The sequence below is a fragment of the Pseudophryne corroboree genome, unplaced genomic scaffold, assembly GCF_028390025.1.
Source record: "Pseudophryne corroboree isolate aPseCor3 unplaced genomic scaffold, aPseCor3.hap2 scaffold_652, whole genome shotgun sequence".
NCBI classification, from domain to species: Eukaryota; Metazoa; Chordata; class Amphibia; order Anura; family Myobatrachidae; genus Pseudophryne; species Pseudophryne corroboree.
In genome coordinates, this window is record NW_026970241.1 from 337,646 (window position 1) to 356,196 (window position 18,551).

The following is an 18,551-nucleotide window of genomic DNA, read 5'->3' on the forward strand; positions in this document are numbered from 1 at the left end:
TTGGCTATGCCCCAGCCCCTGAAGCATTCAAGCTGATTTCTTGCAGCAGCTGGGCACTGTAACAGCTCCAGAGCTGCTCTGTAAAGCAAGTAAAAGGGTGTGGGCCCTGCAGCACTACCTGTAGTTTGCATTGTGCGTTGGAAGGCACAAAGTAAGCAGACGGGGAAGTCAGGATAGTGCACAAGGGCATAGAAGGGAGCGGCTCAAGAAAAGAGAAGTGGAAACAGACAGCAAACTAGGCTGGAGAGAGACCTGAGACAAAGAGATCTGAATTATACGAGAGCCGACCAGAGGAAACACAAATTATGTAATCAAGTGTCCCACATTTGGGGAAATCGTAGGAGCAGCACACCCAGAGTGCATTGGGTGAGCCTTGCCCTGGGAGAAGCACCTTCATGATCATAGTATCTCACCTGGCAGGTAAGTAGGAGTTGGGCTAGAGCTGGGGAGGGTCGCTGCTCGGGTACCCCCCTGTCAAGTGAAGGAGATCCAACTGAGGCAGCACAAGGAAACTCTCGAAAAAAGAACAAGGCTAGATGAAGATCTGAGACATAGAAATCTGACTTTTACCAGAGCTGACCAGAGGAAAGCACAAACACAGTCCCCCACTACAACAAATAATGCAGTCGAGTTTCCCACATTTGGGGAAATCACAGGGGTCAGCATACCCAGAATGCAATGAATGAACCTCACCCTGGGAGAACAATCTTCATGATAATGGTATCTCCTATGCAAAATAAGTATGATTTGGGATAGGGCTGGGGAGGGCCGCTGCTCAGGCACATCTCTGTCAAGTAAAGGAGATTCAACTGAGGCAGCACAAGGGAACTCTCATCTGGGGACAACAACTGCAGGGAGAACACATATTTTCAGATGAAAATGGGAGAGCAGAAGGCTGCCTAATACTGAAGCACCCCCAAACAACAAACCAAATGCAACAACTAGTACAAGCATTCCTGGGAAAAAGTCTGCAGAAGACGGATTTGCATACGGTGATGTCATCCAAGCAGTGGGCCAAAGTTGGCTGGAACCCTCATCTGCATATGAAAAGAGAAAAGGGGTATGCAGGGCATGGCGGCCTTTTGCGGTGCTTGGATGACCCTTAGTTTGCATTAAACACCTCCACCCTCAGTCGGTGTGGGGCTCATGTTGGCTATGCCCCAGCCCCTGAAGCATTCAAGCTGATTTCTTGCAGCAGCTGGGCACTGTAACAGCTCCAGAGCTGCTCTGTAAGGCAAGTAAAAGGGTGTGGGCCCTGCAGCACTACCTGTAGTTTGCATTGTGCATTGGAAGGCACAAAGTAAGCAGACAGGAGGAGATGTCAGGATAGTCCACAAGGGTATAGAAGGGAGCGGCTCAAGAAAAGAGAAGTGGAAACAGGCAGCAAACTAGGCTGGAGAGAGACCTGAGACAAAGAGATCTAAATTATACGAGAGCCGACCAGGGGAAACACAAATTATGCAGTCAAGTGTCCCACATTTGGGGAAATCGCAGGAGCAGCACACCCAGAGTGCAATGGGTGAGCCTTGCCCTGGGAGAAGCACCTTCATGATCATAGTATCTCACCTGGCAGGTAAGTAGGAGTTGGGCTAGAGCTGGGGAGGGTTGCTGCTCGGGTACCCCCCTGTCAAGTGAAGGAGATCCAACTGAGGCAGCACAAGGGAACTCTCGAAAGAAGAACAAGGCTAGAGGAAAATCTGAGACAAAGAAATCTGACTTTTACCAGAGCTGACCAGAGGAAAGCACAAACACAGTCCCCCACTACCACAAATAATGCAGTCGAGTTTCCCACATTTGGGGAAATCACAGGGGTCAGCATACCCAAAATGCAATGAATGAACCTCACCCTCGGAGAACAATCTTCATGACCATGGTATCTCCTATGCAAAATAAGTATGATTTGGGATAGGGCTGGGGAGGGCCGCTGCTCAGGCACATCTCTGTCAAGTAAAGGAGATTCAACTGAGGCAGCACAAGGGAACTCCCATCTGGGGACAACAACTGCAGGGAGAACACATATTTTCAGATGAACATGGGAGGGCAGAAGGCTGCCTAATACTGAAGCACCCCCAAACAACAAACCAAATGCAACAACTAGTACAAGCATTCCTGGGGGAAGTTCTGCAGAAGACGGATTTGCATACGGTGATGTCATCCAAGCAGTGGGCCAAAGTTGGCTGGAACCCTCATCTGCATATGAAAAGAGAAAAGGGGTATGCAGGGCATGGCGGCCTTTTGCGGCGCTTGGATGACCCTTAGTTCGCATTAAACACCCCCACCCTCCTTCGGTGTGGGGCTCATGTTGGCTATGCCCCAGCCCCTGAAGCATTCAAGCTGATTTCTTGCAGCAGCTGGGCACTGTAACTGCTCCAGAGACGCTCTGTAAGGCAAGTAAAAGGGTGTGGGTCCTGCAGCACTACCTGTAGTTTGCATTGTGCGTTGGAAGGCACGAAGTAAGCAGACGGGAGAAGTCAGGATAGTGCGCAAGGGCATAGAAGGGAGCGGCTCAAGAAAAGAGAAGTAGAAACAGACAGCAAACTAGGCTGGAGAGAGACCTGAGACAAAGAGATCTGAATTATACGAGAGCCGACCAGGGGAAACACAAATTATGCAGTCAAGTTTCCCACATTTGGGGAAATCGCAGAAGCAGCACACCCAGAGTGCAATGGGTGAGCCTTGCCCTGGGAGAAGCACCTTCATGATCATAGTATCTCACCTGGCAGGTAAGTAGGAGTTGGGCTAGAGCTGGGGAGGGTCGCTGCTCGAGCATCCCCCTGTCAAGTAAAGGAGATTCAACTGAGGCAGCACAAGGGAACTCTCATCTGGGGACAACAACTGCAGGGAGAACACATATTTTCAGATAAAAATCTTGGTCATGCTCTGGTTTCTCTTCAGAACGAACAAATCTTTCGCCTTTTACTAAAGATTTCTGTGGAGAGGAGCAAAACCGAGTTTTATCTCAATTTTTCCATGCCCCATCTTTTTGGGGTTTCTTTTATCGGTTTAAAGATAGAATGAGTGTGCTTTAATGTAAGCTCATTTGCATAGAAATGACAGTAAATGTTTGTTTCTTTTCAAACAGAACTTTCTTGACCATGCTACTTGCTTGAAAGATCTGGGAGCACATGGAATACAGTACAAACCATGCTTATAGCAAGGAGAAGACAGGTGAGAAATCTGCTTTCTTTCAAATTGGGCGCTCACTTTGATCTGAATGAGGACTGCTGGCACGGCACTCAGGCGACAGGTGGAATCTTGGTCATGCTCTGGTTTCTCTTCAGAACGAACAAATCTTTCGCCTTTTACTAAAGATTTCCGTGGAGAGGAGCAAAACTGAGTTTTATCTCAATTTTTGCATGCCCCATATTATTGGGGTTTCTTTTATCGGATTAAAGACAGAACGAGTGTGCTTTCTTGTTAGCTTTAATGTAAGTTTATTTGCATAACAATGACAATAAATGTCTGTTTCTTTTCAAGCAGAACTTTCTTGACCATACTAATTGCTTGAAAGATCTGGGAGCACATGGAAAAGAGTACAAACCATGCTTATAGCAAGGGGAAGCCTGGTGAGAAATCTGCTTTCTTTCTTTCAAATTGGGTGCTCACTTTGAGCTGAATGAGGACTGCTGGCATGGCACTCAGGCGACAGGTGGAATCTTGGTCATGCTCTGGTTTCTCTTCAGAACGAACAAATCTTTCGCCTTTTACTAAAGATTTCCGTGGAGAGGAGCAAAACTGAGTTTTATCTCAATTTTTGCATGCCCCGTCTTATTGGGGTTTCTTTTATCAGTTTAAAGATAGAACGAGTGTGCTTTAATGTAAGCTCATTTGCGTAGAAATGACAGTAAATGTTTGTTTCTTTTCAAACAGAACTTTCTTGACTATACTATTACTAATTGCTTGAAAGATCTGGGAGCACATGGAAAAGAGTACAAACCATGTTTATAGCAAGGGGAAGCCTGGTGAGAAATCTGCTTTCTTTCTTTCTTTCAAATTGGGTGCTCACTTTGAGCTGAATGAGGACTGCTGGCATGGCACTCAGGCGACAGGTAGAATCTTGGTCATGCTGTGGTTTCTCTTCAGAACGAACAAATCTTTCGCCTTTTACTAAAGATTTCCGTGGAGAGGAGCAAAACTGAGTTTTATCTCAATTTTTGCATGCCCCATCTTATTGGGGTTTTATTTTATTGGTTTAAAGATAGAACGAGTGTGCTTTAATGTAAGCTCATTTGCATAGAAATGACAGTAAATGTTTGTTTCCTTTCAAACAGAACTTTCTTGACCATGCTAATTGTTTGAAAGATCTGGGAGCACATGGAAAAGAGTACAAACCATGTTTATAGCAAGGGGAAGCCTGGTGAGAAATCTGCTTTCTTTCATTCAAATTGGGTGCTCACTTTGAGCTGAATGAGAACTGCTGGCATGGCACTCAGGCGACAGGTGGAATCTTGGTCATGCTCTGGTTTCTCTTCAGAACTAACAAATATTTCGCCTTTTATTAAAGATTTCCGTGGAGAGGAGCAAAACTGAGTTTTATCTCAATTTTTGCATGCCCCATATTATTGGGGTTTCTTTTATCAGTTTAAAGACAGAACGAGTGTGCTTTCTTGTTAGCTTTAATGTAAGTTTATTTGCATAACAATGACAGTAAATGTTTGTTTCTTTTCAAACAGAACTTTCTTGACCATGCTACTTGCTTGAAAGATCTGGGAGCACATGGAAAACAGTACAAACCATGCAGTATCACAAGAGCCTTTATTTGATCTTTCATGAAGATAGAGCAGAATTGAGGACACGTCAACAATTTCTGCCGAAGGTGGTTCATCTTTCCACATGGTGCCTTTGGCCACTGACACCTTCGTTGAGTCAAAGTCTCTGGCTGTGGTCAGAACTTTGAAAATTTATGTCACCAGAACGGTTCAGATTAGGAAAACAGAGGCTCTGTTTGTCCTGTATGCTCCCAACAGGATTGGGTGTCCTGCTTCCATGCAGACCATTATGCGCTGGATCTGTGGTAAGATTCAGCATGCTCATTCCACGGCAGGATTGCCGTTACTGAATTAGGTGAAGACCCATTCTACTAGAAAGGTGGGTTCATCCTGGGCAGCTGGTCGGGGAGTCTCGGCATTGCAACTTTGCCGAGCAGCTATTTAGTAAACACTTTTGCTAAGTTTTACAAGTTTGATACCTTGGCTGATGATAACCTCAAGTTAGGTCATTCGGTGCTGCAGAGTCGTACGCACTCTCCCACCCGTTCAAGAGCTTTGGTATAACCCCATGGTTCTTAATGTGACCCCAGCATCCTCTAGGTCGTATGAGAAAATAGGATTTTAATACCTACCGGTAAATCCTTTTCTCTTAGTACGTAGAGGATGCTGGGCACCCGTCCCAGTCCATACTGTGTCTGCAGTTATTACTTGTGGTTATACACATGTTGTGTTACGGTTCTGGTCAGCTTTTTGCTGCAATTGTTCATGCCGTTGGCTTGTGTTCTGTTGAATGCCACGTTCTGCGGCATGCTTAAGGTGTGAGCTGGTAAGATGCTCACCTTAGTTTAACAATAAATCCTTTCCTCGAAATGTCCGTCTCCCTGGGCACAGTTCCTATAACTGGAGTCTGGAGGAGGGGCATAGAGGGAGGAGCCAGTTCACACCCTTTGAAAGTCTTAAAGTGCCCATGTCTCTTGCGGATCCCGTCTATACCCCATGGTTCTTAATGTGACCCCAGCATCCTCTACGGACTAAGAGAAAAGGATGCCCTTGTGTACTATCCTGACTTCTCCTCCCGTCTGCTTACTTTGTGCCTTCCAACGCACAATGCGAACTACAGGTGGTGCTGCAGGGCCCACACCCTTTTACTTGCCTTACAGAGCAGCTCTGGAGCTGTTACAGTGCCCAGCTGCTGCAAGAAATCAGCATGAATGCTTCAGGGGATGGGGCATGGCCAACATGAGCCCCACACCAAAGGAGGGTGGGGGTGTTTAATGCGAACTAGGGGTCATCCAAGCACTGCAAAAGGCCGCCATGCCCTGCATGCCCCTTTTCTCTTTTTATATGCAGATGAGGGTTCCAGCCAACTTTGGCCCACTGCTTGGATGACATCACCGTATGCAAATCCGTCTGCTGCAGACCTTCCCCCAGGAATGCTTGTACTAGTTGTTGGATATGGTTTGATATTTGATGGTGCTTCAGTATTAGGCAGCCTTCCGCCCTCCCATGTTCATCTGAAAAGATGTGGTCTCCCTGCAGTTGTTGTCCCCAGACGAGAGTTCCCTTGTGCTTCCTCAGTTGAATCTCCTTAACTTGACGGGGGAGGGGCTGCCCGAGCTGCCACCCTCCCCAGCCCTATCCCAACTCATACTTATTTTACATATTAGATCTCTTGATCATGAAGATTGTTCTCACAGGGTGAGGTTCATCCATTATATTTTAAAATAGGAAGGTACAAATTACATATTTGAATTGCATCTATGTGCTGGATTCAAATGTCCCCCCCCCCCCTTCCTTTCTCAATTGTGCCCGTCAGCAGCTATTCTAAGGTTGCTGCCAATGGGTGTGACACATTAATTTCTTCTGTGGGGTACACTGGACTCCACAAGGATTCACATTGGGGTGTAGAGTAGGATCTTGATCTGAGGCACCAACCGGCTCAAAGCTTTTGACTGTTCCCAAGAAGCTCAGTGCATTCTCCTCTATAACCCCGCTTCCATGAACAGGGAGCTCAGTTTGTAGTTGGTGCCTTCAGTAGCAGGCCAATTAACAGGGGCCTGCCTCAGGCAGCCTATTCTTAGCTATTAATTTTGACAAGAAAAGAAGAACTTGTTTTATGAGAATCTACAAGGGCTGCAGCAGGCTAGGTCTAATAGACATCTTTACTGCAGCTTCATCACTCCCAGCGGCGCTGTATACTCCCGTGCCCTGGTTGCTGGGTCACTGCAGCGGAGGCTCCGGTTTCATCCTAAGGTCAGTCACACACACACCACCCTTCCGGATCACGAGGCCGCTGATGAAGGGGAGCGAGGCCGTAGGGGGTGGGCCGTGTGCGCACTGCGGTGGACACTGATTACTGGGCAGCCGCTCCACTAGCCACCAGGTACAGTTAAGGAGCACAGGTCTGGGGGTTTTTCTCCTATATTAACCCAATTTTGTACTGCCCGCAGCGCATTGTGATAGGTAATAGGGCCTGATTCAGGTTGGATTGCAATCACAATAAGCGATCCAACAGCAAAAATTGCTAAGAGCATACGCATGTGCCTGCATTTTCTGCGGCACCCCGCAGAGAATGTGATCGCCTCTGCCTGTCAATCGGGGCGGGGAAGGGGGGGAGAGGTGGGTCAGCAACACTCCATTTCCAAGTCAGGGATGGAGCGGTGCGGGGGCAAGGCTTCAAAATGGGGTCTGCAACGGAGGAGACACAGGGGGCGTGGTCACAGCGGCTGTATGACATCACATTCAGCCGCTGTGTGGGCCCTGCAGCACTACCTGAGCAGACAGGAGGAGAAGTCAGTATAGTGCGCAAGGGCATAGAAGGGAGCGGCTCAAGAAAAGAGAAGTGGAAACAGAAAGCAAACTAGGCTGGAGAGAGACCTGAGACAAAGAGATCTGAATTATACGAGAGCCGACCAGGGGAAACACAAATTATGCAGTCAAGTTTCCCACATTTGGGGAAATCGCAGGGGCAGCACACCCAGAGTGCAATGGGTGAGCCTTGCCCTGGGAGAAGCACCTTCATGATCATAGTATCTCACCTGGCAGGTAAGTAGGAGTTGGGCTCGAGCTGGGGAGGGTCTCTGCTCGGGCACCCCCCTGTCAAGTGAAGGAGATCCAACTGAGGCAGCACAAGGGAACTCTCAAAAGAAGAACAAGGCTCTGAAACAAAGAAATCTGACTTTTACCAGAGCTGACCAGAGAAAAGCACAAACACAGTCTCCCACTACCACAAATAATGCAGTCAAGTTTCCCACATTTGGGGAAATCACAGGGGTCAGCATACCCAAAATGCAATGAATGAACCTCACCCTGGGAGAAAAATCTTCATGACCATGGTATCTCCTATGCAAAATAAGTATGATTTGGAATAGGGCTGGGGAGGGCCGCTGCTCATGCACATCTCTGTCAAGTAAAGGAGATTCAACTGAGGCAGCAAAAGGGAACTCTCATCTGGGGACAACAACTGCAGGGAGAACATATATTTTCAGATGAACATGGGAGGGCAGAAGGCTGCCTAATACTGAAGCACCCCCAAACAACAAACCAAATGCAACAACTAGTGCAAGCATTCCTGGGGGAAGGCCTGCCGCAGATGGATTTGCATATGGTGATGTCATCCAAGCAGTGGGTCAAAGTTGGCTTCAACCCTCGTCTGCATATGAAAAGAGAAAAGGGGCGTGCAGGGCATGGTGGCCTTTTGCGGCGCTTGGCTGACCCCTAGTTTGCATTAAACACCTCCACCCTCCTTTGGTGTGGGGCTCATGTTGGCTATGCCCCAGCCCCTGAAGCATTCAAGCTGATTTCTTGCAGCAGCTGGGCACTGTAACAGCTCCAGAGCTGCTCTGTAAGGCAAGTAAAAGGGTGTGGGCCCTGCAGCACTACCTGTAGTTCGCATTGTGCGTTGGAAGGCACAAAGTAAGCAGACAGGAGGAGAAGTCAGGATAGTGCGCAAGGGCATAGAAGGGAGCGGCTCAAGAAAAGAGAAGTGGAAACAGAAAGCAAACTAGGCTGGAGAGAGACCTGAGACAAAGAGATCTGAATTATACGAGAGCCGACCAGGGGAAACACAAATTATGCAGTCAAGTTTCCCACATTTGGGGAAATCGCAGGAGCAGCACACCCAGAGTGCAATGGGTGAGCCTTGCCCTGGGAGAAGCACCTTCATGATCATAGTATCTCACCTGGCAGGTAAGTAGGAGTTGGGCTAGAGCTGGGGAGGGTCGCTGCTCGGGTACCCCCCTGTAAAGTGAAGGAGATCCAACTGAGGCAGCACAAGGGAACTCTCAAAAGAAGAACAAGGCAATAGGAAAATCTGAGACAAAGAAATCTGACTTTTACCAGAGCTGACCAGAGGAAAGCACAAACACAGTCCCCCACTACCACAAATAATGCAGTTGAGTTTCCCACATTTGGGGAAATCACAGGGGTCAGCATACCCAAAATGCAATGAATGAACCTCACCCTGGGAGAACAATTTTCATGACCATGGTATCTCCTATGCAAAATAAGTATGATTTGGAATAGGGCTGGGGAGGGCCGCTGCTCATGCACATCTCTGTCAAGTAAAGGAGATTCAACTGAGGCAGCACAAAGGAACTCTCATCTGGGGACAACAACTGCAGGGAGAACACATATTTTCAGATAAAACATGGGAGGGCAGAAGGCTGCCTAATACTGAAGCACCCCCAAACAACAAACCAAATGCAACAACTAGTGCAAGCATTCCTGGGGGAAGTTCTGCAGAAGACGGATTTGCATACGGTGATGTCATCCAAGCAGTGGGTCAAAGTTGGCTTCAACCCTCATCTGCATATGAAAAGAGAAAAGGGGCGTGCAGGGCATGGCGGCCTTTTGCGGTGCTTGGATGACCCCTAGTTCGCATTAAACACCTCCACCCTCCTTTGGTGTGGGGCTCATGTTGGCCATGCCCCATCCCCTGAAGCATTCAAGCAGATTTCTTGCAGCAGCTGGGCACTGTAACAGCTCCAGAGCTGCTCTGTAAGGCAAGTAAAAGGGTGTGGGCCCTGCAGCACTACCTGTAGTTTGCATTGTGCATTGGAAGGCACAAAGTAAGCAGACGGGAGGAGAAGTCAGGATAGTGCACAAGGGTATAGAAGGGAGCGGCTGAAGAAAAGAGAAGTGGAAACAGACAGCAAACTAGGCTGGAGAGAGACCTGAGACAAAGAGATCTGAATTATACGAGAGCCGACCAGGGGAAACACAAATTATGCAGTCAAGTTTCCCACATTTGGGGAAATCGCAGGGGCAGCACACCCAGAGTGCAATGGGTGAGCCTTGCCCTGGGAGAAGCACCTTCATGATCATAGTATCTCACCTGGCAGGTAAGTAGGAGTTGGGCTAGAGCTGGGGAGGGTCTCTGCTCGGGCACCCCCCTGCCAAGTGAAGGAGATCCAACTGAGGCAGCACAAGGGAACTCTCAAAAGAAGAACAAGGCTCTGAAACAAAGAAATCTGACTTTTACCAGAGCTGACCAGAGGAAAACACAAACACAGTCCCCCACTACCACAAATAAAGCAGTCGAGTTTCCCACATTTGGGGAAATCACAGGGGTCAGCATACCCAGAATGCAATGAATGAACCTCACCCTGGGAGAATAATCTTCATGACCATGGTATCTCCTATGCAAAATAAGTATGATTTGGGATAGAGCTGGGGAGGGCCGCTGCTCAGGCACATCTCTGTCAAGTTAAGGAGATTCAACTGAGGCAGCACAAGGGAACTCTCATCTGGGGACAACAACTGCAGGGAGAACACATATTTTCAGATGAACATGGGAGGGCAGAAGGCTGCCTAATACTGAAGCACCCCCAAACAACAAACCAAATGCAACAACTCGTGCAAGCATTCCTGGGGGAAGGCCTGCCGCAGATGGATTTGCATATGGTGATGTCATCCAAGCAGTGGGTCAAAGTTGGCTTCAACCCTCGTCTGCATATGAAAACAGAAAAGGGGCATGCAGGGCATGGTGGCCTTTTGCGGCGCTTGTCTGACCCCTAGTTTGCATTAAACACCTCCACCCTCCTTCGGTGTGGGGCTCATGTTGGCTATGCCCCAGCCCCTGAAGCATTCAAGCTGATTTCTTGCAGCAGCTTGGCACTGTAACAGCTCCAGAGCTGCTCTGTAAGGCAAGTAAAAGGGTGTGGGCCCTGCAGCACTACCTGTAGTTTGCATTGTGCATTGGAAGGCACAAAGTAAGCAGACGGGAGGAGAAGTCAGGATAGTGCACAAGGGTATAGAAGGGAGCGGCTGAAGAAAAGAGAAGTGGAAACAGACAGCAAACTAGGATGGAGAGAGACCTGAGACAAAGAGATCTGAATTATACGAGAGCCGACCAGGGGAAACACAAATTATGCAGTCAAGTTTCCCACATTTGGGGAAATCGCAGGAGCAGCACACCCAGAGTACAATGGGTGAGCCTTGCCCTGGGAGAAGCACCTTCATGATCATAGTATCTCACCTGGCAGGTAAGTAGGAGTTGGGCTAGAGCTGGGGAGGGTCGCTGCTCGGGTACCCCCCTGTAAAGTGAAGGAGATCCAACTGAGGCAGCACAAGTGAACTCTCGAAAGAAGAACAAGGCTAAAGGAAAATCTGAGACAAGAAATCTGACTTTTACCAGAGCTGACCAGAGGAAAGCACAAACACAGTCTCCCACTACCACAAATAATGCAGTCAAGTTTCCCACATTTGGGGAAATCACAGGGGTCAGCATACCCAAAATGCAATGAATGAACCTCACCCTGGGAGAAAAATCTTCATGACCATGGTATCTCCTATGCAAAATAAGTATGATTTGGAATAGGGCTGGGGAGGGCCGCTGCTCATGCACATCTCTGTCAAGTAAAGGAGATTCAACTGAGGCAGCACAAGGGAACTCTCATCTTGGGACAACATCTGCAGGGAGAACATATATTTTCAGATGAACATGGGAGGGCAGAAGGCTGCCTAATACTGAAGCACCCCCAAACAACAAACCAAATGCAACAACTAGTGCAAGCATTCCTGGGGGAAGGCCTGCCGCAGATGGATTTGCATACGGTGATGTCATCCAAGCAGTGGGTCAAAGTTGGCTTCAACCCTCGTCTGCATATGAAAAGAGAAAAGGGGCGTGCAGGGCATGGTGGCCTTTTGCGGCGCTTGGCTGACCCCTAGTTTGCATTAAACACCTCCACCCTCCTTTGGTGTGGGGCTCATGTTGGCTATGCCCCAGCCCCTGAAGCATTCAAGCTGATTTCTTGCAGCAGCTGGGCACTGTAACAGCTCCAGAGCTGCTCTGTAAGGCAAGTAAAAGGGTGTGGGCCCTGCAGCACTACCTGTAGATCGCATTGTGCATTGGAAGGCACAAAGTAAGCAGACGGGAGGAGAAGTCAGGATAGTGCACAAGGGTATAGAAGGGAGCGGCTGAAGAAAAGAGAAGTGGAAACAGACAGCAAACTAGGCTGGAGAGAGACCTGAGACAAAGAGATCTGAATTATACGAGAGCCGACCAGGGGAAACACAAATTATGCAGTCAAGTTTCCCACATTTGGGGAAATTGCAGGGGCAGCACACCCAGAGTGCAATGGGTGAGCCTTGCCCTGGGAGAAGCACCTTCATGATCATAGTATCTCACCTGGCAGGTAAGTAGGAGTTGGGCTAGAGCTGGGGAGGGTCGCTGTTCGGGCACCCCCCTGTCAAGTGAAAGAGATCCAACTGAGGCAGCACAAGGGAACTCTCGAAAGAAGAACAAGGCTAGAGGAAGATCTGAGACAAAGAAATCTGACTTTTTCCAGAGCTGACCAGAGGAAAGCACAAACACAGTCCCCCACTACCACAAATAATGCAGTCGAGTTTCCCACATTTGGGGAAATCACAGGGGTCAGCATACCCAGAATGCAATGAATGAACCTCACCTTGGGAGAACAATCTTCATGACCATGGTATCGCCTATGCAAAATAAGTATGATTTGGGATAGGGCTAGGGAGGGCCGCTGCTCAGGCACATCTCTGTCAAGTAAAGGAGATTCAACTGAGGCAGCACAAGGGAACTCTCATCTGGGGACAACAACTGCAGGGAGACCACATCTTTTCAGATGAACATGGGAGGGCGGAAGGCTGCCTAATACTGAAGCACCATCAAATATCAAACCATATGCAATAACTAGTACAAGCATTCCTGGGGGAAGGTCTGCAGGAGACGAATTTGCATACGGTGATGTCATCCAAGCAGTGGGCCAAAGTTGGCTGGAACCCTCATCTGCATATGAAAAGAGAAAAGGGTTATGCAGGGCATGGCGGCATTTTGCGGCGCTTGGATGACCCCTAGTTCGCATTAAACACCTCCACCCTCCTTCGGTGTGGGGCTCATGTTGGCTATTCCCCAGCCCCTGAAGCATTCAAGCTGATTTCTTGCAGCAGCTGGGCACTGTAACAGCTCCAGAGCTGCTCTGTAAGGCAAATAAAAGGGTGTGGGCCCTGCAGCACTACCTGTAGTTCGCATTGTGCGTTGGAAGGCACAAAGTAAGCAGACGGGAGAAGTCAGGATAGTGCGCAAGGGCATAGAAGGGAGCGGCTCAAGAAAAGAGAAGTGGAAACAGACAGCAAACTAGGCTGGAGAGAGACCTGAGACAAAGAGATCTGAATTATACGAGAGTCGACCAGGGGAAACACAAATTATGCAGTCAAGTTTCCCACATTTGGGGAAATCGCAGGGGCAGCACACCCAGAGTGCAATGGGTGAGCCTTGCCCTGGGAGAAGCACCTTCAAGATCATAGTATCTCACCTGGCAGGTAAGTAGGAGTTGGGCTAGAGCTGGGGAGGGTCGCTGCTCGGGCACCCCCCTGTCAAGTGAAGGAGATCCAACTGAGGCAGCACAATGGAACTCTCGAAAGAAGAACAAGGCTAGAGGAAGATCTGAGACAAAGAAATCTGACTTTTACCAGAGCTGACCAGCGGAAAACACAAACACAGTCCCCCACTACCACAAATAATGCAGGCGAGTTTCCCACATTTGGGGAAATCACAGGGGTCAGCATACCCAGAATGCAATGAATGAACCTCACCCTGGGTGAACAATTTTCATGACCATGGTGTCTCCTATGCAAAATAAGTATGATTTGGGATAGGGCTGGGGAGGGCCGCTGCTCAGGCACATCTCTGTCAAGTAAAGGAGATTCAACTGAGGCAGCACAAGGGAACTCTCATCTGGGGACAACAACTGCAGGGAGAACACATATTTTCAGATGAACATGGGAGGGCAGAAGGCTGCCTAATACTGAAGCACCCCCAAACAACAAACCAAATGCAACAACTAGTGCAAGCATTCCTGGGGGAAGGCCTGCAGCAGATGTATTTGCATATGGTGATGTTATCCAAGCAGTGGGTCAAAGTTGGCTTCAACTCTCATCTGCATATGAAAAGAGAAAAGGGGCGTGCAGGGCATGGCAGCCTTTTGCGGTGCTTGGATGACCCCTAGTTCGCATTAAACACCTCCACCCTCCTTCGGTGTGGGGCTCATGTTGGCTATGCCCCAGCCCCTGAAGCATTCAAGCTGATTTCTTGCAGCAGCTGGGCACTGTAACAGCTCCAGAGCTGCTCTGTAAGGCAAGTAAAAGGGTGTGGGCCCTGCAGCACTACCTGTAGTTCGCATTGTGCGTTGGAAGGCACAAAGTAAGCAGACAGGAGGAGAAGTCAGGATAGTGCGCAAGGGCATAGAAGGGAGCGGCTCAAGAAAAGAGAAGTGGAAACAGACAGCAAACTAGGCTGGAGAGAGACCTGAGACAAAGAGTTCTGAATTATACGAGAGCCGACCAGGGGAAACACAAATTATACAGTCAAGTTTCCCACATTTGGGGAAATCGCAGGAGCAGCACACCCAGAGTGCAATGGGTGAGCCTTGCACTGGGAGAAGCACCTTCATGATCATAGTATCTCACCTGGCAGGTAAGTAGGAGTTGGGCTAGAGCTGGGGAGGGTCGCTGCTCGGGTACCCCCCTGTAAAGTGAAGGAGATCCAACTAAGGCAGCACAAGGGAACTCTCGAAAGAAGAACAAGGCTAGAGGAAAATCTGAGACAAAGAAATCTGACTTTTACCAGAGCTGACCAGAGGAAAGCACAAACACAGTCCCCCACTACCACAAATAATGCAGTCAAGTTTCCCACATTTGGGGAAATCGCAGGAGCAGCACACCCAGAGTGCAATGGGTGAGCTTTGCCCTGGGAGAAGCACCGTCCTGATTATAGTATCTCACCTGGGTGTGCTGCCCCTGCGATTTCCCCAAATGTGGGAAACTTGACTGCATAATTTGTGTTTCCCCTGGTCGGCTCTCATATAATTCAGATCTCTTTGTCTCAGGTCTCTTTCCAGCCTAGTTTGCTGTCTGTTTCCACTTCTTTTTTCTTGAGCCCCTCCCTTCTATACCCTTGTGGACTATCCTGACTTCTCCTCCTGTCTGCTTACTTTGTGCCTTCCAATGCACAATGCAAACTACAGGTAGTGCTGCAGGGCCCACACCCTTTTTCTTGCCTTACAGAGCAGCTCTGGAGCTGTTACAGTGCCAAGCTGCTGCAAGAAATCAGCTTGAATGCTTCAGGGGCTGGGGCATGGCCAACATGAGCCCCACACCGAAGGAGGGTGGGGGTGTTTAATGCGAACTAAGGGTCATCCAAGCGCCGCAAAAGGCCGCCATGCCCTGCATACCCCTTTTCTCTTTTCATATGCAGATGAGGGTTCCAGCCAACTTTGGCCCACTGCTTGGATGACATCACTGTATGCAAATCCGTCTTCTGCAGACCTTCCCCCAGGAATGCTTGTACTAGTTGTTGCATTTGGTTTGTCGTTTGGGGGTGCTTCAGTATTAGGCAGCCTTCTGCCCTCCCATATTCATCTGAAAATATGTGTTCTCACTGCAGTTGTTGTCCCCAGATGGGAGTTCCCTTGTTCTGCCTCAGTTGAATCTCCTTTACTCTAAAACTTTTAAAACTTAGCAAAAGTGTTTACTAAATAGCTGCTCGGCAAAGTTGCAATGCCGAGACTCCCTGACCAGCTGCCCAGGATGAACCCACCTTTCTAGTAGAATGTGTCTTCACCTAATTCAGTAACGGCAATCCTGCCGTGGAATGAGCATGCTGAATCTTACCACAGATCCAGCGCATAATGGTCTACATGGAAGCAGGACACCCAATCCTGTTGGGAGCATACAGGACAAACAGAGCCTCTGTTTTCCTAATCTGAACCGTTCTGGTGACATAAATTTTCAAAGTTCTGACCACAGCCAGAGACTTTGACTCAACGAAGGTGTCAGTGGCCAAAGGCACCATGTGGAAAGATGAACCACCTTCGGCAGAAATTGTTGACGTGTCCTCAATTCTGCTCTATCTTCATGAAAGATCAAATAAAGGCTCTTGTGATACTGCATGGTTTGTACTGTTTTCCATGTGCTCCCAGATCTTTCAAGAAAGAAGCATGGTCAAGAAAGTTCTGTTTGAAAAGAAACAACATTTACTGTCATTGTTATAGAATTTGGGAGAAAAAACAAGAAGAAATCTGCACTGTTGACGCACTGGACAGAATGAGCCAGTGCACACCCAGATCTAAAGTCTTTCTTAAAGTGCCCATGTCTCCTGCGGAGCCCGTCTATCCCCCATGGTCCTTACGGAGTCCCCAGCATCCTCTAGGACGTAAGAGAAAAATTATGCTGGCAGAAAAATCCAATTGAGTGATTAAACAGCTCCAGAGCTGCTCTGTAAGGCAAGTAAAAGGGTGTGGGCCCTGCAGCAGTACCTGTAGTTTGCATTGTGCATTGGAAGCCTAGTTTGCTGTCTGTTTCCACTTCTTTTTTCTTGAGCCCCTCCCGTCTATACCCTTGTGCACTATCCTGACTTCTCCTCCCGTCTGCTTACTTTGTGCCTTCCAATGCACAATGCAAACTACAGGTAGTGCTGCAGGGCCCACACCCTTTTACTTGCCTTACAGAGCAGCTCTTGAGCTGTTACAGTGCCCAGCTGCTGCAAGAAATCAGCGTGAATGCTTCAGGGGCTGGGGCATGGCCAACATGAGCCCCACACCGAAGGAGGGTGGGGGTGTTTAATGCGAACTAGGGGTCTCGCACAATGCGAACTACAGGTAGTGCTGCAGGGCCCACACCCTTTTACTTGCCTTACAGAGCAGCTCTGGAGCTGTTACAGTGCCCAGCTGCTGCAAGAAATCAGCTTGAATCCTTTTGGGGCTGGGGCCTAGCCAACATGAGCCCCACACCGACGGAGGGTGGAGGTGTTTAATGCGAACTAGGGGTCATCCAAGTGCCGCAAAAGGCCGCCATGCCCTGCACACCCCTTTTCTCTTTTCATATGCAGACGAGGGTTGAAGCCAACTTTGACCCACTGCTTGGATGACATCGCCATATGCAAATCCATCTGCTGCAGGCCTTCCCCCAGGAATGCTTGCACTAGTTGTTGCATTTGGTTTGTTGTTTGGGGGTGCTTCAGTATTAGGCAGCCTTCTGCCCTCCCATGTTCATCTGAAAATATGTGTTCTCCCTGCAGTTGTTGTCCCCAGATGAGAGTTCCCTTGTGCTGCCTCAGTTGAATCTCCTTTACTTGACAGAGATGTGCCTGAGCAGCGGCCCTCCCCAGCCCTATCCCAAATCATACTTATTTTGCATAGGAGATACCATGGTCATGAAGACTGTTCTCCCAGGGTGCGGTTCATTCATTGCATTCTGGGTATGCTGACCTCTGTGATTTCCCCAAATGTGGGAAACTCGACTGCATTATTTAATGCGAACTAGGGGTCATCCAAGCACCGCAAAAGGCCGCCATGCCCTGCATACCCCTTTTCTCTTTTCATAAGCAGACGAGGTTTGAAGCCAACTTTGACCCAATGCTTGGATGACATCACTTGCTGCCTTTCCAATGAAGCAAGTTTAATTTAATAATAGGTGAAAAACCATCCCTACAAAGGTGTTAATCAGATACTTGGCTTTGTGGACACTTTTCAGAGCACAAATTTGTTAGCATAAAAATAAAGCCAGAAAATGATGAGCTGTTTAATCACTCAATTGGATTTTTCTGCCAGCATATTTCTTTTTCTCTGCAACCCACTGCTAAATTGTGCTTCCTAGCTGTTTTTATAAAATCACTGAATCAAATCTAACTCTGATTACATCAGAGAAGGCCAGGTACCCTACACCATAACAGGGGGTTTGAAATTTTGACTTGTCTACTTAAAGATCACCAAAATCTGATAACAAGGTCAATTAAGTCCCTGGGTGGGATTGAACCACCAACCTTTTGTTTAATAGCCTTACACACTAACTGATTGCGCCACAGCGACACTTTGCAAAAGTACATACTGACAAAGGCTAATAAGCATTCATCTAGAACGATTCCTAGAAACATTTTAAAAAGTCAATAATGTGGAGAGTTTTTGTAAGATGTTTCTTCCATCAACCAATGAAGAAACACATTGGTACTTTCCCATGATGAGTGAGTGCTTCAGGATCTTTTGCACTTACATGTGCAGCAGAGTACTGTAATGGAAGCATGCTGGGTCCATAACCCAGAGGTAGGCATATTGAAACTATCCTCTGCTATATGCATTTTTTTTTTGTTAATTAAAGTAATCCAAAACTGGGATTGATATTTTTGCTCTTTTATTTTTACTTAAAGTACAATAACTTTTACCATTTTAATTTGTTTTAATAGTATATTGACAGTATTGTTTTCTTTCAAAAATCCAATTAATTTTCTTTACCCGATTATTAAAATGGTAATTGACAAAAACAAACTACATTATCACCAGAAGAGCAATACAAAATGTACAAGTGATATATTAAAATCATCTT

The 18,551-nt window shown here is 48.0% G+C and overlaps 23 non-coding genes and 2 pseudogenes across 23 annotated transcripts; 6 read left to right on the plus strand and 19 right to left on the minus strand.

Annotated features, from left to right (window-relative positions):
* Positions 1 to 265: 265 nt before the first annotated feature.
* On the minus strand, positions 266 to 428 carry LOC135036716 (U1 spliceosomal RNA). The gene has a single exon (XR_010231383.1). It is a non-coding gene; the product is annotated as a U1 spliceosomal RNA (small nuclear RNA).
* A 152-nt stretch (positions 429 to 580) lies between these two features.
* LOC135036770 (U1 spliceosomal RNA) lies at positions 581 to 744 on the minus strand. The gene has a single exon (XR_010231432.1). It is a non-coding gene; the product is annotated as a U1 spliceosomal RNA (small nuclear RNA).
* Positions 745 to 1,439: 695 nt separating this feature from the next.
* LOC135036685 (U1 spliceosomal RNA) lies at positions 1,440 to 1,581 on the minus strand (annotated as a pseudogene).
* Positions 1,582 to 1,733: 152 nt separating this feature from the next.
* Positions 1,734 to 1,897, minus strand: LOC135036757 (U1 spliceosomal RNA). The gene has a single exon (XR_010231419.1). It is a non-coding gene; the product is annotated as a U1 spliceosomal RNA (small nuclear RNA).
* Positions 1,898 to 2,568: 671 nt separating this feature from the next.
* Positions 2,569 to 2,731, minus strand: LOC135036673 (U1 spliceosomal RNA). The gene has a single exon (XR_010231362.1). It is a non-coding gene; the product is annotated as a U1 spliceosomal RNA (small nuclear RNA).
* A 144-nt stretch (positions 2,732 to 2,875) lies between these two features.
* On the plus strand, positions 2,876 to 2,991 carry LOC135036741 (U5 spliceosomal RNA). The gene has a single exon (XR_010231404.1). It is a non-coding gene; the product is annotated as a U5 spliceosomal RNA (small nuclear RNA).
* Positions 2,992 to 3,261: 270 nt separating this feature from the next.
* LOC135036729 (U5 spliceosomal RNA) lies at positions 3,262 to 3,377 on the plus strand. The gene has a single exon (XR_010231392.1). It is a non-coding gene; the product is annotated as a U5 spliceosomal RNA (small nuclear RNA).
* Positions 3,378 to 3,663: 286 nt separating this feature from the next.
* LOC135036733 (U5 spliceosomal RNA) lies at positions 3,664 to 3,779 on the plus strand. Its single transcript, XR_010231396.1, has one exon. It is a non-coding gene; the product is annotated as a U5 spliceosomal RNA (small nuclear RNA).
* Positions 3,780 to 4,063: 284 nt separating this feature from the next.
* On the plus strand, positions 4,064 to 4,179 carry LOC135036740 (U5 spliceosomal RNA). Its single transcript, XR_010231403.1, has one exon. It is a non-coding gene; the product is annotated as a U5 spliceosomal RNA (small nuclear RNA).
* A 275-nt stretch (positions 4,180 to 4,454) lies between these two features.
* Positions 4,455 to 4,570, plus strand: LOC135036747 (U5 spliceosomal RNA). The gene has a single exon (XR_010231409.1). It is a non-coding gene; the product is annotated as a U5 spliceosomal RNA (small nuclear RNA).
* A 3,029-nt stretch (positions 4,571 to 7,599) lies between these two features.
* Positions 7,600 to 7,762, minus strand: LOC135036645 (U1 spliceosomal RNA). The gene has a single exon (XR_010231343.1). It is a non-coding gene; the product is annotated as a U1 spliceosomal RNA (small nuclear RNA).
* A 142-nt stretch (positions 7,763 to 7,904) lies between these two features.
* On the minus strand, positions 7,905 to 8,068 carry LOC135036612 (U1 spliceosomal RNA). The gene has a single exon (XR_010231311.1). It is a non-coding gene; the product is annotated as a U1 spliceosomal RNA (small nuclear RNA).
* A 674-nt stretch (positions 8,069 to 8,742) lies between these two features.
* On the minus strand, positions 8,743 to 8,905 carry LOC135036656 (U1 spliceosomal RNA). The gene has a single exon (XR_010231354.1). It is a non-coding gene; the product is annotated as a U1 spliceosomal RNA (small nuclear RNA).
* Positions 8,906 to 9,057: 152 nt separating this feature from the next.
* LOC135036719 (U1 spliceosomal RNA) lies at positions 9,058 to 9,221 on the minus strand. The gene has a single exon (XR_010231385.1). It is a non-coding gene; the product is annotated as a U1 spliceosomal RNA (small nuclear RNA).
* Positions 9,222 to 9,896: 675 nt separating this feature from the next.
* LOC135036646 (U1 spliceosomal RNA) lies at positions 9,897 to 10,059 on the minus strand. Its single transcript, XR_010231344.1, has one exon. It is a non-coding gene; the product is annotated as a U1 spliceosomal RNA (small nuclear RNA).
* A 142-nt stretch (positions 10,060 to 10,201) lies between these two features.
* Positions 10,202 to 10,365, minus strand: LOC135036784 (U1 spliceosomal RNA). Its single transcript, XR_010231445.1, has one exon. It is a non-coding gene; the product is annotated as a U1 spliceosomal RNA (small nuclear RNA).
* A 674-nt stretch (positions 10,366 to 11,039) lies between these two features.
* Positions 11,040 to 11,202, minus strand: LOC135036670 (U1 spliceosomal RNA). The gene has a single exon (XR_010231360.1). It is a non-coding gene; the product is annotated as a U1 spliceosomal RNA (small nuclear RNA).
* Positions 11,203 to 11,353: 151 nt separating this feature from the next.
* LOC135036622 (U1 spliceosomal RNA) lies at positions 11,354 to 11,517 on the minus strand. Its single transcript, XR_010231321.1, has one exon. It is a non-coding gene; the product is annotated as a U1 spliceosomal RNA (small nuclear RNA).
* Positions 11,518 to 12,191: 674 nt separating this feature from the next.
* On the minus strand, positions 12,192 to 12,354 carry LOC135036632 (U1 spliceosomal RNA). The gene has a single exon (XR_010231330.1). It is a non-coding gene; the product is annotated as a U1 spliceosomal RNA (small nuclear RNA).
* A 152-nt stretch (positions 12,355 to 12,506) lies between these two features.
* LOC135036608 (U1 spliceosomal RNA) lies at positions 12,507 to 12,670 on the minus strand. Its single transcript, XR_010231307.1, has one exon. It is a non-coding gene; the product is annotated as a U1 spliceosomal RNA (small nuclear RNA).
* A 671-nt stretch (positions 12,671 to 13,341) lies between these two features.
* On the minus strand, positions 13,342 to 13,504 carry LOC135036660 (U1 spliceosomal RNA). The gene has a single exon (XR_010231357.1). It is a non-coding gene; the product is annotated as a U1 spliceosomal RNA (small nuclear RNA).
* A 152-nt stretch (positions 13,505 to 13,656) lies between these two features.
* LOC135036626 (U1 spliceosomal RNA) lies at positions 13,657 to 13,820 on the minus strand. Its single transcript, XR_010231325.1, has one exon. It is a non-coding gene; the product is annotated as a U1 spliceosomal RNA (small nuclear RNA).
* A 674-nt stretch (positions 13,821 to 14,494) lies between these two features.
* Positions 14,495 to 14,657, minus strand: LOC135036686 (U1 spliceosomal RNA). The gene has a single exon (XR_010231369.1). It is a non-coding gene; the product is annotated as a U1 spliceosomal RNA (small nuclear RNA).
* Positions 14,658 to 14,809: 152 nt separating this feature from the next.
* Positions 14,810 to 14,965, minus strand: LOC135036676 (U1 spliceosomal RNA). Its single transcript, XR_010231365.1, has one exon. It is a non-coding gene; the product is annotated as a U1 spliceosomal RNA (small nuclear RNA).
* A 2,389-nt stretch (positions 14,966 to 17,354) lies between these two features.
* LOC135036722 (U1 spliceosomal RNA) lies at positions 17,355 to 17,533 on the plus strand (annotated as a pseudogene).
* Positions 17,534 to 18,551: the final 1,018 nt, after the last annotated feature.